The 20,247-nt window shown below is 44.0% G+C and overlaps 1 protein-coding gene across 18 annotated transcripts in view; it reads left to right on the plus strand.

Annotated features, from left to right (window-relative positions):
- The window catches only part of LOC119024655 (zinc finger protein 469), a 196,665-nt gene that overhangs the window by 62,787 nt on the left and 113,631 nt on the right, over positions 1-20,247 (plus strand). For 8 of the 18 annotated variants that reach the window (XR_005076558.1, XM_037107638.1, XM_037107637.1 and 5 more), the window contains one exon: positions 14,676-14,824. The exons of 8 other annotated variants lie outside the window; for them this stretch is intronic. The gene's annotated coding sequence lies outside the window, so the exon portion shown is untranslated. Of the gene's footprint in view, positions 1-14,675; positions 14,825-14,977; positions 16,181-20,247 lie in introns of those variants that run through there. 2 more of the 18 variants (XR_005076557.1, XM_037107634.1) reach the window with 2 other exon arrangements.

Consider the following 20,247-nt stretch of genomic DNA (forward strand, 5'->3'; position numbering starts at 1 on the left):
CGAAACGACATAAATGGGAAGATTTATGCTCCTCACTCGACATGATTTTTTTTTCTCTCCTTCCCCTTCGCTCTCCCTACCCACGTCTCTCCATACGGCTTCGTATTGCAATATCGAGCCACATGACTTAAGCTGTGAATGGGAGAAAGTGCAGGGGACCTGGGGCCGTGTTGACATCCAACTCCTATACGTGATGTATGAGATGGATATAGAGGGTGGGGAGAGGGATGCGAGCCCTGTTCCAGTGTTTGGGAGGCACATAAAACATATTACAGAAGGGCTGTAAAAAGAGCCAACATTAGTGTCCAAATTTAAAACATGTCCCAGGTCTCAGCTGTCGTTTGCAAGGGGATTTCTTCCCTCCAACCCCCCCTCCTCCTCTTCTCCAGAGCTTTGGCAGAGAAAAAGAATAGAACAACAGAGGAGAAGGGAAACTGGCAGCCTGTACGTTCCCAACATGCAGATTCTGTTAGCCCGAGACTTTGTGCACTGTGTTCTTCTAGAGTGTTAAAGACGGAGCATCACAATGAATCAGAGCGGGGCAATATGGTGGATGAAAGAAAACACAAAAGCGAGAGGCTGACACGATTACATCACTGCATAAATTTAGTTTCTCGTAAAGGGTCACCCAAATTACAAAACACATATTTTTCTTGCTTTGGCCCCGATTGATGTGCAGCCAAGCAGCTATTTCCAGTTAAATCTGATGGGGTTTTTTGCTCTGATGAATTTGAGGTGAAGGCATTTAATTTCGTGGTGCTCATTGAGAAATGACAACTCAACAGCAGCTCTTATTTCTCTCTTTCTTCAGAAAATCCACAGATTTCACTGTCGACAGATTTCACTGGAACGATTTTCCACTGAAGAATTTGTTCTTATGAAAAGCGTTGACGGCGAGGTTTGACGTCCCTATCCAGTCAAAAACACGTCTCTCTTCCTTTAGTTGAATGTTTGCGTGTGCAGATTTTCAAAATTAAAGGCAATTTTCACATTCATCTGCTGAAAAGAGTAAATGTTTCTCTCCGGACTGTACATTTGAAGGGTTGACTTACTTAGAAAAAAAAAAAAAGTCAGGAAACTGAAACTGAAGTTCAAATTAATATTATTAAAAATATTAGTGTACTTCTTGATTTTGATGTAATTGGTTTTCTGGATTATTTTTTATAATACAGTATAATTTTTTGTGGATTTATTCTGAAATATTGTATATTTGCCTGGTCTGTTGGAACGAATTTTGCGAGTCAAATTTAATTTGGCTAGATTTTTTTAATAAAGCGTTGGCTCACAAGAGGACATCTCATTCTGCCCTGGTGTCCGTGGTGTTTTATTCCGACAGAAGAGTGATAGCAGAGAGAGCCTCTGGCTGAACTCTGCCTTCAAAAAACCAAATGAAAAGCCCGTCGAGCTGGAGGGACGATATGGATATAACACTCTGCGCTTCACATGTCTATGATATGGGATCGTTTACTGTATGTTTAGATATATTTAGATCGCGGGTTCATGTAAATTATCCACCTTTGACATTAATATTAATAGAGCGTAATGACATCCAGAACATATGACATCTATTTTTTCACAGGCTAAAAATTCAGCACCTGAAGTGTGGCTCATTTTAATTGCCTTCCTGATCATCAAACCCCACATTCAGCCCGACTCTCGCCCCATGAAAGACCCGTATAGACATTGAATATCCAGCAGTGCAGGGTGCTTCAAGTAGCAATCCAAATATACAGAGGTATTCTCAAACAACGCTGGCCTGCCAACTACAACACTCCTATTTATTTATGCATTTATCTGGATTTCCTGTATACTTGTCGAGATGTTGGGCGCTGTGGGCCGTCCTATCTGAGGCCCGTTTGACATGGCTTGGCTCGGCCCGTCCAGGGCTACGCCGTGTTGCATTAAGGCTGGGTTATTTATCCTGGGGACTCATAATGATGCTGCTGTCCCGTTCCCTGAGACGGCTCTGTTCTCTCCGCCGCCTCCAGCCCTTGTAGGATACTGGGCCTGGCAGGTTCCCACCGGTGCCCCCTCACCAAGAATGCCGCGCTGCAGCCGAGGATGCATAGTTCAGGGGTTTGGGCTGGGGCTGTGTGTTTGTTGTGAGTCTGCATAATCCAGGTAGCGTAATGTGTATGTGTTGAGCCAGTCCTTTGCATTTATTTATTTAGGGAAAGCTGATTGGGTGGTTTACGTTCCAAGTAATTCAAAGGTACCTCAACTGACCCGAGTTTGAAACAGGAAGTCATTTTCACTCATGTCCAAACAAACAACTATTGGATCTTACTTTTTTTTTGTTGATTTATGTTACAATATTGTATAAATAGTTGTTATTTGCTCCACCACTTTTGCTCCAGACTGAACAATGTGAACTATTTGATGACACAGAAGTTTAATAAAGGCTGTTTTTTTTGTCCTGATCTGATCTGATTCACGATGTTTGTTACTCGAGGCAGTTTGGACGATTGACTACACCTGCCACAGAGCTTGTGACGTATAATCGCCCAAATTCTGCCAGCTTTGGTGATCACCTCACTGTGTCTATTTTCTGCACGGCTGTAGACTCTCTGGACTTGGAGGCTTGTTTGTTTGAATTGACCATTTGGTTGAATACAATACTTTCAATTACAGTTGATACAGATGTTTATTATAGTCAGTGTGTAACATTCTCCAAATTGGCACCATCACCATCCATTGTCAGTCATTAAGTTGTTTCTGTAATTTGACTTGCATTCGCCCTTGTAAGAGACCCGTGTGTGTATGTGTGTGTTTGTGTGTGTATGTGTGTGTGTGTTTGTGTTTGTGTGTGTGTATGGCTCTCACCATCTGAACATCTGACGGGCTTGTTAATCTTTATGTGACATTGGTTTGAACCATAGATTTACAGTGGGGTTATTTAAGGACAGGGTCAGTATAGGGCCTCCTTCTCACGGGTCTGTGTGTGTGTGTGTGTGTGTGTGTGTGTATACAGTGTGTGTGTGTACGCACCCTTGTAATTACAAAATTATGGAGGAAGTGGAAAAGGTTTCTCTAATTACTGGCACATGGTCTCAACAAATACTGTATTATTGTTTTAATGCAGTTGTAAAGCACTTTCCACTGCCAAGTCTTGTTTTTGTAATGAGTACATTTAAATCAGTGGGGGATACTCCGCCACGCACACACATAGTGAGGAGTGGGAAAATGTTCATTTGTGTGACCCAGTTGTTTGTAGTTTGACGTACAGTATGTGTGTGTGGAGGACGGTCACCTTTAGCTCTCCTGCAGATCTGATCATCCATCTTCTGTGGCTGCTGTCAGCTGTGACACGGTGACACGGCGCAGCGCTGTAGCACCGTTCTTTACCTGGTATATTGTTATTCTGAACGCACTTCCTCATTGACCTTGTGCATCACATCAGCCAGCGCTGTCGTGGGGACCAGTGCTGCGTCTTGTCGGACTTGCATGTCCGAATTCATGCTGATTGATGCTGGCAGAAACAGGCCTCATTTTTGGCGGGTCGAGTGTTTGACAGATGGTAATGTTTCATTTCTTTATTATTCAGATGTTTTCATAAGCTGATTAGAGGCTCTCTCGCTCACCTAAAAAACCAAACCAGCATGTTCTGAAACTGGATAGTACACAAGATGCATTAATTAAAAGAACACCTTGGAAAAGCAGTTGCCACTGATTTCAGTCCTGCGCCAGGTGTAATTTACTCCCAGCAAATCTGCTGCTGGGCGAATTTTAGCATCATTAGCTGAGTAACCTTCTGCGAGGCCAAGATAGACAGCAGGATGGAAACACGAGGGAGGGAGTGTGCTACCAAAGACTCCTTCCTCTTTAATTTGCACTGAGACTCTTTTCCTCACCCGTGTTTGCTTTCAGGTGTGTGAGCAAGCTGAATATAAAAATCTAAATAAACATTTTCACACAAACGTGATTCTGCTCTGGACTCCACGGCTCTGGGAATGGGGAAGTATGAGGAATGTAAACAGAGTTATTTTCCTCGATGTAAAATTGTTTTGCTTTGGCCACATGCTCCCTCACTATGTGCATATGGTTCAGCATAAAGTGCTCGTGCCAAAATTCATCTCATACCACTCCGCCTCCCCCCCTCCCTCTCTGTCTGCTTGCTGTCCAGCGGTTCGAAAACCTTCAGGCTCAATCAGGCTCAGCACACCTTTCATACTGGACTGAAAATTCATTTTACGGAGAGTTAAATGTGTGGTATCTTTGCATGAAGACTGGCTAGTCTGGCTAAGCTAAGATAACTTGCTGCTGCCATGTAGGGTCATATTCACCGTACAGACTTGACAGTGGTGTCAGTTTCCTCGGTGGTAAGAAAGCAGATAACGAGGTGCCTCATCGCTCACCTCAAGGTCAAATGCTTCGTCCCGAGCAGTGACCTGGTTTGCTTTCAAACCGTCACCCTTTGCTGCATGCCGCCCCTTCTCTCTCTCTCTCCCTCTTCCTCCTGCCCTCTCTTGTCATTTCTCCAGCTGTCCAACACAAAAGAATGGCCAAACAAGGCCAGAAGAATAATCAAAAAAGAAAGCAAACAGGCTTTTTTTTGCAGCATTTCCCTTAAGATGTTCTACTTGGAGTGAAACTTCATTTTTCAGTTCAGAAATGTGACAGAACACTCTATACAAGAATATCGCTGCAAAGTTTAAGTGCAGGATTCATTAAAAAGCTTTTTATGCAGCTTGTAGGACCAAATTCATGCTGCAAACCTGGAGGGTCAAGTTATTCTGTCAGGGTGTCCCTGGTCCCCTCTGCCAGCTGTCTCACTCAGTATTGTGGCTCATAGTTATTCTGTTGAAAACAGAAGTAGATGCAATTCAGGTCATAGACGAAGACATTTTAGGGACGTACAGTAAAGTACACATTCTTGGAAACAGTCTTTATTATTCCCACTAATGATATCTGATTCTGCATTTGGATGAATCAGAAGACCGAGTCCTCCAAGTGAACAAATCAAATCGATTCCCAAACATTAATGAATCTGGACCAACTGTACTTGAACAGTTTCTGACACACTGAGGCTGGATGCCACTTAGTCCGCGCTGTGTCTGATGTAGCTAGAGGCGCTCGATCAACACGAGGAGTAAACGGGGAAAACATGAATATTTTTGCCTTATTTCTTTTTGACGAATCATTTGGGATTATCCTTTATCCTGGGAAGAGGTGAGACTCACTCTTACTTGCATCATCTGAATGTCTACTTTACCTCTCCAGCTTTCCAAAGTCTCATCTCGCTGAGGTTGTGGTTCCGGCTGAGCTTCCACCATGGGTCAGTAATTGCAAATCATCATTGTAGTCATAATTGGAATCATAATAGTTAGCATATGGTGACATTTGATGGTAATTTGCACAAATTGATATAGGATTATAAAAACAGCCTTTCCACCCGAGGTATCCAGAAATATCAAAATAAGGTTCTTGTCATGGTCGTCGGAGAGCAGATTAAAGTAATTGCATACTTAATGCAGTTAGAGATTGATGCTGTTTGTGTGCTGCTTTTACTGTTAGATAAACAAGAGTCGCTCCGACCGAACACACAGTCCTCCCCTGCAGCAAATAAAAGTGTAACTCTCTCGCTCTCTCTTGCAACTCACAATTAATGATTGGCCACAGTTGGGTTTATTTATTTTCTTTGGGTGGTACCTTCTTGTAGTGATCTGTGTTTTCACACTGCCTCTGCGGGAGCGCTAGTAGGCTGTGAAAACACTGCCACCACATCACAGCAGTTAATCTCATGAATAGCACAGAGTTTTGAATTTAATTTGGACCGATGCCCTTTAATATTTATGAGAGTCTTTCGTTTTTTGGGGCTTTCAACTTTAATGTGTCTGCTAGTTTTTTTTTGTTTTTTTTTTTGTGCTGAAAATGCAATGTTTTATGAAGAGCTTACACTTTAGTATCAGTGTTCACTATTTTCTGTTGTTCTGTTTAATTAGTTTAACAATCGCCAGGGCACAAGCAGACTTCCCAAAAGTCCATTAAATGGAAGTAAGAAATGACTGTGTGGTACCCGGCGCTGTTAATGAGACGTTGTATTTCTACAGTCTGTACAGTGAAGATTTATTGAATTACAACATTTAATGTAACACAAACAAATCCCATATTGACTTGTTAATTGCCTCGTAACTGGCAGCAGCACATGTCCACTTCTTGCTATCACTGTGTCAGCAGAGAGAAACAAACAGAGCAGGCGTGAAGCGGACGCCAGCCACTTCATCCAGAGTTTACATAGATCTAACAACTTCACATTTACAGTATTAACTTTCCCCTCATTCTCAGTATATTTTCCCTTTGGAATTCTTTGTATGCTAAAAACCGAAATCTGGCCCCGGAGACCGCACTACGCTTCACGTGTGTGCTCATGGCTGAACAGTAGCTTGTTTGTGTTGCTGAATAATCCTTAATCAACAATCCAAACCAAAAGCATAGTCTCTCATTATCCCAGGGAGCATGCCAGCTTGGCACACCGTGAACCCGGCCTGTCTGTTTTAAACAGGAACCTACTGAAACAGCACAGCAGAGGCCCTGACAGCACTACAGGCAACCTACTGTACGCTCACATGTTCACACACACACACACACACACACACACACACACACACACACACACACACACATACACACACAAACAAAGAGAAGTGCAGAAATACACAACAGGATCAGGCCAAGAACATGCACATGTTCATGCTGTCAAGGCAAGTAAAAGTCATAAAAAGAAAACAAACACAGCGGTACACATGGAGTAACTACAGTCACACACACACACACACACACACATATGCGCTGCATGCATCATTTGAATATAATAATAGGGTGTTGTGGCAGAGATGAATCATGTCCAGACAGATTATTACCTAAAGACTTTGCGAGAGAGCTGGATACTGCAGAGAGCCATCTTTCTTTCATTAAGCAGTATAGGATCTGCAACACGGGCCCTGAGGGCATTAATTAGACTGAAAATGTGTGTGTGTGTGTGTGCGTGTGTGTGTGTGTGGGGAGGGGGTCTGTGTGGGAGCTACTGTAGGCACCACACATGGCATTGTGTAACACACTGCTGCAGCCCCTCATTATCGGGGCTTTCCTCTTCAGACCTTTCATCACGCCCCGTCATTCAATTCAGAGGGGAATCCTGAGCCCGAGTCGCCCACTAACCAACAAAAACATGTCTGGGTCCTTGTTTTTTTCACATATTCTTAGTTTTTGTTCTCATGTTCTTTCTCTGCTTTCTTTAATGTGTATTTGTTTCTATTAAAACACACACTAAACACACTTGAGTGACATGCTTCACAGCTCTGACTTGCAGCCACCCAGTGGGAGGGGCTGTCCATTCCGTTGACAGACTTGACTTTTGAAAAAATATTATTTTATATCAGGCCAGAGAGGTTACAGAGAGACAGATGCTGTCAGCGAGTGATGGATGAGCCTCCTTTAAAAGGCCATGAGGGAAGTAATAGACAGCCCAGCGACCCTTGAAAGCAGCGAGCTAAGCCGGGACGATCTCTCCTCCTGCGCCCATCTCCAGAACTGTCAGACTGAAAAATGTCAGTAATTAGAAAGTATGGTAATGCGAATGCAGCTCCACGTTTGATCTGTCGCCTCCTGAAGTCGCCGTGGCAGTCGAGGTGGTCGGAGAGGGCTGGAAGCAGCGGGAGGGAAGGTTACGCTCAGGATGGATGGAGCCAGAGCTGAATCCAAAAGAGAGACGGATATACTGCTTCAGATGTGTAAACTGCATGACCTCCGTCACAGGCACATCAGTTCATTCTTGCCATTTATTCATGGCCTCTGTTCCAGTATTGTGAAAGTGTGTATTCTCTCCCTTGGTGTGTATTTCGGTCCGGCATCATGCAAAAAGAAGAAGCAAAGGACGGTTGGAGATTTTGGACGATGTCATCGTTGGCAAGCCTGTGATGTCATTACGGAGACGTCTCCTGTTTTTGCACTCAGACTTGAAACCGGGGTCCTTTAATTTGGTTCTTCATAAACAACACATTTACATGGTTACAGATATGAATGTTTGCTTTGCTCTTTTATTATTTCTACAAAACCAAATATGAGCTCATGCTGTATTTGGGAAGATTAAAACCATATATGCGCAAACGTATAACAACGCTGCAGAGCTCACGCTATAAACGCCGTGTATTCCAGTCGTCCACTTTCCAGGAGAGGCAGACATGGTAAAAAGTTCAACCAAATAGGACACCATGGAGACTAAGAGGCAGCATTTACTTTGCTTTAAACAGCTTATTTGATTAAGGCATTTTGACTTAGTGCTTCGCCTGACGCCAGACCTGGGACTGTAATGGAGAATGAGTCAGAGCTGGAGAGGGAGAAGATGAAGAGGAAAGCGATGGAGAAAGACAGAAAGAAAAGATCGAGGGGCTTCTCAGTCAAGACAAATACTGTCAGACAGGCAAACCATAGACTAACTATATGGCTCTGCTTCTTATTTACTCGCAGCTCTTCGATTTTTTTTTTTTTTTTTTTTATGTCCAGGCTGCAATTTGCTCAAGTTCATTTTCATGAATAAAAATGGGCGAGCGTGCATATGTGTCTGGTTGAGGTTGGTATTTCTCAACACAAACACAATGACAGAAAAACCATAAACCGACCATACGGCTCTGCTTTTTATTTATTCAATTCCCATGGTCTGAAGCTCGGTCCCACAATTTGAATAAGTTAATTTCGATAAATGGCCCCGCTGATTGCGTAGAAAGCAGAGCGGCAGTAAGTAGTAACGAAGACGGCCTGGTCTTGTTTTCCTCTTTTTTTTGTGTGTGTGTGTGTTTTTCTGCTGATGAGATGATTCAAGTGCAAGAGGAAAGTTCAGAATTCAGCATTGGCTATTAAGCGGTGACATCAGTGCGGTGGAACCATAACTCAATGGGTTTTGAGAAAACATCAAGCTGGATCTGCGGGTGCTTCTCTAGTGGTTATTAAATAGAGACAAATAGCAGAGCCGTGCTGTCCACACACTCGGCGAGGAAAGGCACCAACACTGAAGCTCTCGCTGTTTATTTTCACTTTTTTGATCACTCCTCAGTGGAAACTATGCTGCAGAAACACTGTGTTCAAGCTACAAAATGCACACCCAGGCTTGCAGCATGCAGATCCTTGTCTGTAAAGATAATCATTACTGGGCTGACATTATCTGTGTGTGTGGTTTGTGATTTACCGCGGGCTTCCTCGGCGAGGATGTGTCTCGGACTATGTTAACGGTCGCAACTGTGTCTGTTTGCGGCGGTGAGGGTGTTTTTAACAGCAGTGCGATGCCTTGATCTAAACCAAGCAGATTTGATTTAGAGCGGCCATAAGTCAGACCTTTCTCACTTGGCTGACGGCTTTCAACACCCCGACATGAAAACCTCTTCACCTCAGGCTTCGGGTGGAGCACCAGGCAGGAATAACAACCTTGTGAAGCCATTAAAAACCTTAAAAAGAATAGCTCTTGCAGAAGGCATTTATGGTGCAGCATAAACGACGCAAAAGAAATAGCGGTGTTTATGTCCTCTCCGATAGCAGTAGGAGATCTGTGCTCAGGGGTGAAGACGGGAAGCAGAAGGAAAACAAAGTTTGGGATGGATGCTGCGGTGTCTCGTGTCTTGCCAGTTGCCTCGACCACTGGCATGTCTGTCTCTGTCCCTTTGCCCGGAACAGCCATGTTAGTTTGTTCATCCTTCCAAATGAACAATCGGCACCACTGACTCAAGGAAGATGTGGGGGAAAAACACAGGGGCGCCTTGTGTTGGGGGAGGGTGTAGGGGGAGGGTTTTTTTTTTTCCTTCAGCTTCGTTTTCCTCCAGCGCCACAGCTGATTGCTACCACATTGATGATGGTTAGTTAGTGTATACTCAAGAGCCCGCTGGCCAGACCGGCTCCCCTCCCCGTGGCATCAGGCCCCCTGGCTCCCAGCGCTGTCCATCCGCCGCCACAACATCACTGACTCATCCGTCTCCCGTCCCTCCTCGGGTCTTAATCCACGTCTCCACCAGCGTCTTGGAAGACTCTCCAGTAGCTTTTATTGATCTGCAATTGTGTTTTCAAGTATCCACAAAGCCAGTGGTTGATACTCGAGGTATGCAACCAATATTTTTTTGGATAACTTCATAGAGCCTCCTTTGTTGTAAACACGAGTGATCCTAATCAGTTGTTTTCTTTTTGCCAACCCCAGATCCCTCAACTTTTTTCCCAGCCTATCTCTTCTTCACCCTCCTCCCCACGTCTCATCTCTTCTGCTGCTCGATTAAACTTCGGCGATATTGTTCGCTCATTCTTGCAGCCTGTCCAGCCTTCTGTGTCTATGAAACAACGTTATACTCCTGTCTCCCGCAATTTAATCCAGAAATTGGAAGCAGTAAAATTTAGTGTGTGAGTCCAGCTTTATGATGGAACTAATTTTTAAAGAGTGCCATAAAGCAAACCAGATTCAGCATCACCGTTTCTTGCCTCGTTTGTGTCTTTTTTTTTGTGTGTGTGTGTTTTTTCTGTGGCGTACCCACACGTCGTGTTTGGCCTTTCTTTCTCTCACGGAAACCCTTGTTGTTTTATGTAAACACTGTAACGATATTACAACAATCCTCTGACAGTTTGACACCCTCGAACCACCATGTGGATTTCTAAACATGCCAGCTAGCGACCGACAATACATCTGCAGCTGCGGTCATATCCTTACAGCAACACACGGCCCCTGAATCTTTATGAATGAAGCTTAAAGCAGTTGTTTCTCTTGCCGACCGCCTACGCTGACCTGTCGATACAACTGTAATTACTAATCGCCCCATGATAGGAAGAAAAATTAGTTCCTCCTAACGAGCATCTCCGAGGAGCTGAAAAACCTGCCGCTTGGCGCTGCGATACGTGTGCGCAGATATATACCATCCTGCTATGTGACATTTATGAGGAAGTTTACTGCAACAACAATCAAGGAACGTTGTTAGCACCCAATTAGCACCGTAAACCCACTTGGACCTGCTCTTTTTTTTTTTTTTTCCCCTCTCGGAGCTTCTAAAACGTTTGAAAAGAAGAAAGGCTTTCATTGCAGCTCCTCCAAATGATCTGCCAGGATGTAGAATGACTTCCCATGACTTCCCATATGTACCCCAGTGATACAATGTTTATTGTTCATCAATGTTCAAATAAAAAGAAGAAACGTATTATTGTAAGAATATTCTTGATGGAGTTAATGTTTATGCAGTAGACGCCATATCTGCCAAAAAAATGAGGAAAGTCTGGTAAAAACAGCTTTTCCTCTCGGAAATGAAAACACAGCCTGATGTTTATGAGCTACGGTTGAAGAACAAGTTCAGGGCTTTTTTTGGGGCTTGAGAGCTCCACACAGCCAGGAACCGCTCTCCGAGTCTACGCCTCCACCTCACTTTAGACATAGTTCACTTATATTAAAAACAATGATGGCGATGAGTACCGCGAAGAGAATAGTAGTGAGATCAGTGACTGTGATATATACAGAAATGTTTGCCAGGACTTGATGTAATACAGATTTGCTTGTTTGAAGAGTAGAATTTTTGAACTTTTTTTTTTTTTTTTTTTATCTCGAGATCTGCCGTAAATCTCGCCAACACTGAGAGAGATATTTCTTTGATACAGCAGCAAAAGCATGGAGCTTGTCCTGCGATATTTCTCTGCGGTTTACGAATGCAAATCCACTCTTAATGTTTCTGGGACGTCGTCCAGCTCATGCTGAGAACGCTGCAGCACCAAAGACGTTACGATGGCCGAGGTTCCACATTTTAATGGCGGTCGGTGGTGGGATACTTCAGCTGCTGCATTTGTTCTCCTTAGCCAGAGAACTGGGGTAAAAAACACAGGATTGATCTTCGTTCTCGGGCTAATGCGCTGAGTTATTATTAAAAATGAGGAACTCTGGTCACTAGCTCCACTGCGACTTTGAGGGAAAGGGAAATTATGATGAAAGCGGGTCCAGAGCTGGCCACGGATTGGACACTTTATTAAACGGACAAGTCCAGTGGATGTCCTGAGATGTATTGCTGTAAGGAGGTATTTCCTGCAGGCGGACAGACTGCTTAGAGTGAGTGATGTGGAGGGCTTTAAAGGGCCTGACAGGCTTCTCCATTCTGCTTGTATCTTAAGACTGCTAAAGCCTGCAGTTATCTCGCTGTTTTCCATGTACTCAACAGGCTCCGTCGGCTGCCAGCTTAAACCACAATATACTTCAATTTACAGCCCTCATTAAGAAGCAGAGTTTTTCCCCCCGCATTAATATTTCTAAATCCCCTCTGGTACTGCAGCCTCTCTTGTTTTCTCACTCAGCTCCTCCGTGAAAAAAAAGGCTGCAACTACTTATTATTTTCTTTGTCAGTGAAAGTTTTGACTGATTTTAAGACTTCTAAACTATTTTTCTGATAAACAAATGAATCACAGTCTGGAAAAAACAAAAAACAAAAACAAGACATAAATACTCAATGATCAGAATTGTAGGGGAATCGTTTTCTGTTGGTCAGTGACTGGATATGATAAAGATATAGATCTGAAAAGTGAAGCCAGAGAGGAAGTGATTTAACTTGCATCCTGTCCGATGTCCAGCAGGGGTCGACTCCACTGGTTTCAAAAACATTGTATAGAAGCTTATGAGAAAATGACCATTCCACTTGTTTTTCTACCTCTGTAAAAAGGTTTCTTTATGGTTTAGTTTAGATTCCTTACGGTCTGTAAATGAATACTCGAGTCGACTATTTTGATTTTAAAAGCGATGGCGGATGGATCGTCAAGCCCCTCAGTAGTTCCCGATAGTCAGCTGTAAATACAAGCAGTCCAGTACTATAATCAATCAATCAATAAATCAATCATGTATTAAGTACCAGCTGCCAAACATTGTATTCATGCATTTAAATGCCTGGTTAGAACTTCCTGGAACTATCTGAAGTCTCTGTGAATCACTCCACAGCATTTTAAACTTGCGCTGTAGCGACTCTCTCTATTCGAGGGTTCTGGTCGGATCCAGCTCCAGCCTCTCGCTCCCATATGGACAGTTCTGGCTCCAGAAAGTGCGAATAACGACGGCCCTAATGCATAATTCGAAACAGTCGTCCACAAACCAACGGGTGACATAATGGTGGGTTTACACTCGATGTTGACGGACTAATCTATGGATCGTTCCAACACTGTTTGAAATCCGTCGTCACGTCTCGCTGCCTTTAATCCGTTCCTTTATTTTTCTCCTTCACTTTTTCCCCTTTGCTCAATCTTTATTTGTCTATGTGTTTATCGCCACCTGTCTGCCCTCCAACAACTTCTTCATGCTCTGGTAGAAAGTGATTAGATAACGTCAGGCTTCAGTGATTATCTCCGGCTCTGAGGCTTCATGCTGTCTCAAGCTTAAAGCAGAGTGAAGAGGCTTTATCACTGTTTTTTTGCTGATGGCCTCATATAGTTGGCCTCACCGATCGACCAATCGCAGACGCGTCTCCGCATTAGTGACCGGGTGAGAGAAAACCTGTGGGTGAGAGCGGCTGAACATGCAGCGCGCCTGCTGTGTAAACTGTTTGTGCCTTTGAGTCTTTGCATATGGTCCAGGAGATGTGAGTGTATGTGACTGCGTCTGTATCTTGGCCGCCGGGGGCCGCCCGAGCGAGGACATGATTGATTACTTGTGTACTGTGGCGAACGTCTTTTAAATTAAAGCAAAATGGGAGCCTCAGAACGTATGACTTCATCAGACCTGCTCAGCTCAGTGTGAGGTTAATGAAATGTGGCAAAGCCTTCTCTTTTCTGCTCAGACCATGCAATTTATTCCACAATAAAGTCTTTTGCTCGACCGTGTCAGTGCGCTCGGCTGCCGTCATTGTGAGTGAGCAGACGCTGGCTGATCCGCTGCGACTGAGCTCATCGTGGTGCCATTAGGAGAGTGTGGTCATACTTTATCTGCTTCAGTTTCTCTACCGGGACGACAGTTTTGTGTCACAACTGTCTGCGCCGAAGGGAAATATTCTGCCTCAGGACAGCGTTGTAGTGTTTACAGTAGATGCGGCGCAACAACGATTCATATATTTTAAAAATAGTTGCTGATTCTTTTCAGTCGATTGATTCCAGTAAGTGCAGATGAGCTGGCGTACCGGCTGTAAATCAATCCCTTATTTGTCACATCGAGGAGAATCGGACTAGAATGTAGAGCCAGAACTTCACTGGTCACCAACACCTGCAGTTTCCTGTCATTTCCTGCTTTGGCCGCTACAGTCTTCATACCAGTGCTCTGGCTTTGACAGACACTGGTTGTCTCAGGGTTATCTTTTTTTGCTTATCTTAAATTCTGGGGAATGCAGAGGCCTCTCCACAGTGTTACGCTGGTCAGACGTAGAAATTCTTTCCCGACGTTATCTCCTGCATCTTCCCTCTGATCACTCGCGCTGCTGACAACGCCTCATTACATTACGCTCTGGACATGCCTGACATTTACTTGACAGAATTCATTTTTCTGTCTGTTTCGGAGCCGTTGTATTACCTCTGAATGTGCTTAGATACTGATGAGTCCAGTTCCCTTATACTTATATAACATGTATATGGTATGTGTTAGCCTGTCCGGTAATGTGTTAATTGTGTGCATTCATGTGCGGACTGTCAGCGAGCCTGCGTGTGTGCATATGTGCTCTGTCAGGTGTCTTATCATGCGCTAATGGTTCTCCTACCCCCATCAGGAAAGGAGTAATGAAGTCAATCAGGTGTGTGTAACACCGCCTTCCCACCTGCTCTGAACCTGCTGGGACGGAGCTGGTGGAACGCACAGGAAGCCAGTCGAACCCCGGGGGTCCTCGCTGCGCATTCAGGCTTTCCTGAACCGCCTCAGGTGAGCGCGGCTCTCCGTTTGATCTGCAAATTCACTGTCACCGCTGGCCCCAACTCAAACAGTTTTTTTTTGTTGTTTTTTTTTGTGAGAGGAAGTACGACTGCGGTGTGTGTGTTTATGAGCATGCATTTGCAAAGTGTACTTGATATGCAGGCTCCTGCTGGGAGAGAGGAGGGAAGCCAGCACCATATTCCTACACGGAGTCCGAGGAAAGGAGTTTGGACGGCAGCGATCTCTCACCTTGCTGTTGAATGCACACTGGTGTATCGTGCATCTGTGGTTTTGAATGGTCTCAGTGTATTACGGCGTGTGTGTATGTTGTTGTGTGTGCGTGTGCAATATCAGAGGACTCGCTTGAGAAGGGAAGCCGATGGAGGCCGGTCTGTGTTATCCAAAGAATTATCAATGGCTGCTGCTGTGTCAGGCCTCACTGCTGCTCACAGCTCCAAAGGCGAGGTGATATGTGCACGTGTGTGTGTGTGTGTGTGTGTGTGTCTTATATTACATCTGCACATTGCGTATGTGCTTGTGCTGCAATATGAGGGTTACTTTAAAGGACAGTTTTGGCTCAAAGAGAGGAATCAAGATTGAAGAATGACTCAAATGACAGAGTCGGAGGCTTACAAGCTGATGTAAAACAGAGCAAAGAAGAATCTAAGATAAGTCCCTACAGCAGACTGAGGGACACACTGCAGCCAGACCGACAGACGTATCCTCTATCACTGTCTCCAGCGGGCGTGTCTGCTTCATTTAGACTTAGCCTGTATGCGCCTTGGATCCTAAACAGGCTCTCTGTATGAAGCTGGCCACAATGAAGAGACTGTATGTGTCCAGAGGGTGTGAAAACATTCCTGTTATCACTGTGGAAAACTCTCCCAGCTGTCATCAGATGGGGGAAATATTATGAGTCCGTCTGCCGGCAAGTGTGTGTTACTCTGGGACAATCCTGCTATGTTTATTTTCTGAAACACTAGACGTTCAGCTTCCACATCACACAGACCAGGATCCCTCAGCCACAGCGTCGACCTCACTACTGTTTCCGCATGTGGATAAGTTTGGGGAAAGTCAGGAGTGTGTGTGTGTGTGTGTGTGTGTGTGTGTGTGTGTGTGTGACGGAGAGAGAAAAAAAAAGAAAAGGTTTTGTTTCCATCGGGGTGTATATATGAAGCAGAGGGGAATGACATTCAGGATTACCCGCGGATCAGAAAAGGATGAATAGAATTACAACAACATGGAAAACCTAATGAAACAAAATTTGACAAGACTGCTGTTGTTTGTTTAGTCTGAAGCGGTCGAGGTATCAGTCAGTGTTTACATTCTGCGCTCCGTCCTTGCAGGCAACATATTATCATCATAAAGAAGCCATGAGAAGGTCATAAGTTTGGTTCTCCTTCCATTTTTATTTATTTTTTTTTTTTTACTTCAGAGGTTTCACCCAGAGTCGCTTTTCAGAGATTTGTTATGATTTTGAATAATGCAGTCAACAAACAATACCACGGCTGTTTACGTGTTTGATCAACATTTAAAATTCAGACGGAGTGAGCTGGAAACATGGTGCACAACTGATTGATTTTAATTGTGTAAAGTATTTTTCTTTCTTTTGCTCATCTGTTGTCATGGAATTTTCCTTTGTTAGGCTCAATTTAATAGATCAAAGAGACGGCAGCTGGAGTCCGTCCAGCCGCGGTATTCGGAGGATTAATGGTGGGCAGGGGGAGAGTGGTTATGGATATGCTCTGTAGTTGTTAAATGATGATTTTTTTTTTGGGGGGGGGGTTAAAAACAAAAGAGGAAAGGAGGGTGGAAAACCGAATGTCGAAAACACAGCCTCCCTGCTTTGTTGATGTTGGGCTTCTGTGGTGAAGGACGGCAGCAGCACCAAGCAGTAGTGCTGCTCTCCCCGCCGACAGACGGGTGATCTATCTGGTCCCTCCAAAACAAAACGACACCTTCGACTTCCTCGCGCACACATGGAAAGCATTGGGTCGCACTGACACTGACACAAGGACACATGTGTTAAAAAAAAAAAAACAGAGAGAGAGAGAGAGAAAAGGTAAACGGAGCTTCCAGATGACTCTCCACCGTGGGCTCTCAGGTTACAGGAACAAACTTTCCAAAGCAGCATTTTCATTTTTTTTTCCTCTCTATGGCTTCTTCGCTATTTGGAGACCTGTCACATGTTTCCATCAGGCCTCAGAGTTACTGTAGGTCAGTCAATTTTTCATCGCCTGATGCTTGAAAATATTTTTCGCCCTTTGGCTCTCCGAGTGTAGTCTGATTTAACGGATGATTATCTTCAAGTCCACTGAGATGAGTGCAACATGTTTATTGATTGAATAAGTATCCTTAGAATTATGAATTCCTTTTGGTTTAGCAGACTAATGCCAGGTTTTAATCTCACAGGGACAAAATCTAGTAAAGTTACTCCTCCAATCGTTCTTTCAGTGACAAGCAGGCCCACCCGTTTGTATCGTTAAAAGATAAGTTCACGCAGAAACGAAGCCCATTCTATTCATCTCCATGCCAGTGGAAAGTCAGGGTACTTGTTTTTTAAACGGAAAAAAAGCAGCATATGGCTCGTCTGGCGTAATCCAAGTCTCCGGAAAGCTCAGAGATCCCAGATTGATTTGAAATCAAGGCTACAGTGATTGTTTCCGCTCCAAAAAAGGGTGTGGATAACATCTTTTCCAATCAGTTTGGGATCTTGGGGCTTCAAGAGACTTGGATTACACCGGACGAAATTGAATGGAGCCGTTTAATGTGCTTTTCTGTTGTTGTTTTAGGTTTTAAAAAAGTCCCCGTCGACTTGTTCTCCTACTGGCTTTTATCGGTCTTACATTTTCATATGTTGTCATGCCTGCCAGGGACAGCTGTCATGGTCTGTAGCAGTGGTTGTGTTATTTCACTTGTTTGTTTATTTCTTCATAAAGATTTCACAAAGTTTTACCGACACATCCTCGTCCTCATGCCTGGTGATTCCCAAAACTACATACATTTGCGTTCCCAAAAGCACATGACCGTTGCAGCGTCCTACATTCAGACTTTGCCGCTCCTCGCTGTCATATCAAAACAATTAAATGTAGATCTTTGGTGTAATTAGCTGCTTTGCACGGTGGATCTATACGGTCTTATTTATGATGAGGACAGGCTGAGCTGTAGGAAAAAAAAAAAAAACAAGCTTTTGCACAGCTCACAATGGAGGAAGGGTATTAATAATGGCGGAAAAAAAAAATGTGTGTGCAGCCAAGTGCCCTCTAACCAAACAAAGACCCTGTTAGAGTGGTGCTGATGCCGTAGATCCTGAGCCTTTATGAGTATGCTGAAAGGCCTGCTGCTGGGAGGCTGTACAGATGGATGGTGGTCAGCAGAGGCTACTGGGCAGATGACAGCCGGCCCCTCCTGTGGGAAGAGAGCAGTAATAATGAGGGCTGCAGATGAGAAGGCCTTTGAAGAGAGAGGGCACGACCCGGCTGTGTAAGCAGAGGGCAAGAGTTCTTTTTTTGTTCTTTCTTTCTTTTTTTGTTTTTTTTGCTTACACCAGACCGGAACACACAACTCATCTGAGCTTTTCCCTCCTCTCTCTGCCTCACGCACTCGCTTGTTGTCTCACGCCGCGTACGTAGCGCGTATACATTCTCCGGCGTGAACTCGATATAACCCTAACAAACAAAAACACACATCACTCCCCAAAGTCACCTCGAGCCATGACTTCCATCACTCTGTAGATCACCTGGGCTGTCCTTCTGGAGTCGAGAGAAAAACGACCCACTGCTGGCTTTTTTAATTTTCTCATACATCACACGCTGCCCGACGCAAAAGCCCCCCAGGGACGGAAAATTAGGCTGCTGCCCCGACAAACCTCAGAGGTGGAAGCAGACACCGGGCAGGGTGTGTTAGTTTACGTTTTACAAGTTCAAAATTCCCACCCATATTCCTCTTTCTGTTGAACTTCTCATATTCCCTCTCCTGATTTCCTTTTAATGCGGCTCCTGGCGAACACCTGATTTCCACAGATTTTCTAAATTTAAAACAGCCAGGCGGTTTGGGCGGCTCGGCATTCATCCCCATCTCGTAATTGTTCCGCCATCCAAAGTCGTTCGACCTCCTCAAAATTAAGTGCCCATCCTCGTGCTCACAGCCAGCGTCTCAACAGAAGCCATTTGTCCTGAAGTGCCCTCCGCGGCTGTGTGTTCATGTACGCTGTATATATATTTAATACACACACACACTGGGAGTCATTAGGATGAGACTCACCACAGGTCTTTAAAAAGTTGGCTACCGAGCCAGTGCTTGTAACGCTGCCCAGAACGCACAAAGAGGACCAAGAATTGCTAACTGCATGTCTGAAACCTTTTCATTTGTCTTCATCAACAGCTATTCTGCTAACAAACATACTGAGAATTAATATTTGTTTAATTCATCAAGTAAACATTGAGGAATCTGGTGATGAAAGTGGATCATTGGTTTAATAAAAACAGTAAAAGAAAGATACAGAAGAAAATCTGATGCAGGAACACAGTGCAGCTGGCCCATATTGTGTGTTGTTGGAATATAGATTAATACAGAATACAGATTAAAGACTCTCTAACTTTACTGTGAAAAGTTGTGATCGATGTTTTCTTTCTTTCATCAGAAAGCACAAAACAAATGCTGCATTTTTCACTGAATCTTGAAAGTTTCCCTGTCAAGTCAAAACAAACTAGTGTTATCTTTGCAAAGCCTCTCTAATTGTCTGCGAGAATTAACAGTTGAAAGCAATTATCTATTAGACTTTGCATAAAATTGAGAGTTTGTGTGTCTTTCCCTCTTGTCCTTGGCAGTCATCACGTCCATATGTTGTGGATTAGAGTCCCGTTGGAGGGAGATGTGCAGACTTTTAAGAGGCTGACACCCGAGGAACATTTACCTGACTTTAACAGCCTATTTTACATGCCTGCCTTAAGAAATCGTTTGTTTAATCTATTGTAATTGCCTTTAACTTTTCCTGCCAAGAGTGAGAAGGGGGCTCTGCGGGCCGTAAACCTATAGCTTGAGCAGCGTCTGTCTGTGACGGCTGCTCCGGAGCTCCTTCAGGAAGTTTTGCCTGTGGCTGAACTTTTTTAAAAGGCCCCAGTTTACTTCAGAGGGAAACAATGCAGCTCGCATAAAAGCTCCCCAAACACATCGTACTGACAAAAAACATCTCTGAGGGAAGAAGAGAGCCCCTTGTGTTTATTTCATTGTAGCACCAATGATGTCTTATTGATTGATCGGCCTTGTTGATTATTACATTTAACACATGCTAGATTTAATGTTTTGGACACAACCAGGATCATTTACATACATTTTCATACATTTACATTACAACATGAGAGGTCCAACACTTGGAAATTGTTGAAAATAATGAAATCACAAACTTTATTACGATGTTTTAAAGTTGTTTT

Source organism: Acanthopagrus latus, chromosome 8, assembly GCF_904848185.1.
Source record: "Acanthopagrus latus isolate v.2019 chromosome 8, fAcaLat1.1, whole genome shotgun sequence".
NCBI lineage: Eukaryota > Metazoa > Chordata > Actinopteri > Spariformes > Sparidae > Acanthopagrus > Acanthopagrus latus.